The 1,079-nt window shown below is 38.7% G+C and overlaps 1 pseudogene; it reads right to left on the bottom strand.

The window, feature by feature from the left end:
• Positions 1 to 568: 568 nt before the first annotated feature.
• LOC103608497 lies at positions 569 to 967 on the bottom strand (annotated as a pseudogene).
• Between the last annotated feature and the right edge of the window lie 112 nt (positions 968 to 1,079).

The raw sequence follows: 1,079 nt of genomic DNA, 5'->3' as shown, positions 1-1,079 counted from the left end.
TTATGCTACAGGTGGGGAAAGAAAACCCAGAGAAGTGAAAATCTGTTTTGTTTTATTATTTTTTTGAAAGTCTGCTTATTTTTGCATTTATGAAATTCAACCTATTTGGGAATGACTTGCCCCATACCTGTCTTAGTGTTTTGTGGGTAAATTTGAGGGGACATTGGGACCCTTCTTCTGATCTCAGGATTTGGAAACAGCCAACCTTTGTCTAGAGATGGCTGCCTTGTCTGAGGCATATTGTCTGTCTGAAGTTAGCAGTTATTGCTATGATCACTGTCTTCAGTGGTCTATGCCCAGGTGAACCTAATAAACCATCCAAAGAAAATCCTTCATGGAATAAGTTGTACAAAAGAAGCTTTTTTTTTTAAACCACTCTTTTACATATTTTTATTTAGAAATATTTTTATCAGTACAATGAAACTAAATTTTAAACACTAGATATCATTAGTTCAGATATCATTAGTTTATTCAAAAGAGACATAGAAATTATTTTACATAATGAATGATTTCAGAACTTCAGTGGAATGAGTAGCTTCAAGTGATGCCATTTCAACAGTGATTTATTTCAGTCTACATACTTTCTAAGAATGTCACCATCTCTAAATCAGAAATAATCCTTGTCCTCTATAACTACTCTGGAGCCTCCATATTCTGGGAGAGGAATCTTATCTCCAACTTTCACACTCATTGGTTGAATCTCTCCACCCTTTCTTCTAGAGCCCAAGCCAACAGCTACCACTGCTGCTTGCAACACTTTTCCTTGAGCTTTTTCTGGAAGCATAATGCCTCCTGTGGTTACAGTTTGGGCTGCACTCCTTTCAACCCATACGTGGTCGAAGAGTGGAAGAAACTTTCTAAATGCTTGTCCTGCCGTGACTCCTGCCACCGCCACAGTTCGTATTCTACCCTCTCCGCTGCTCAGAGAGCAAGAGATTTTATCCAATAGCCCCGTGTCTATTTTCATGAGTGTTTCTCCATGAAGAATTTACGGAGGACACCAATCCAACAAACACCACTATAGCTCCACTTTTCTGGAACACACACTTCTCAATTCTGAGATAACAAGGGTCACTGTC

The sequence above is a fragment of the Galeopterus variegatus genome, unplaced genomic scaffold, assembly GCF_000696425.1.
Source record: "Galeopterus variegatus unplaced genomic scaffold, G_variegatus-3.0.2 Scaffold8480, whole genome shotgun sequence".
Taxonomy (NCBI): Eukaryota; Metazoa; Chordata; class Mammalia; order Dermoptera; family Cynocephalidae; genus Galeopterus; species Galeopterus variegatus.
This window is presented reverse-complemented; position numbering and strand designations above follow the sequence as displayed.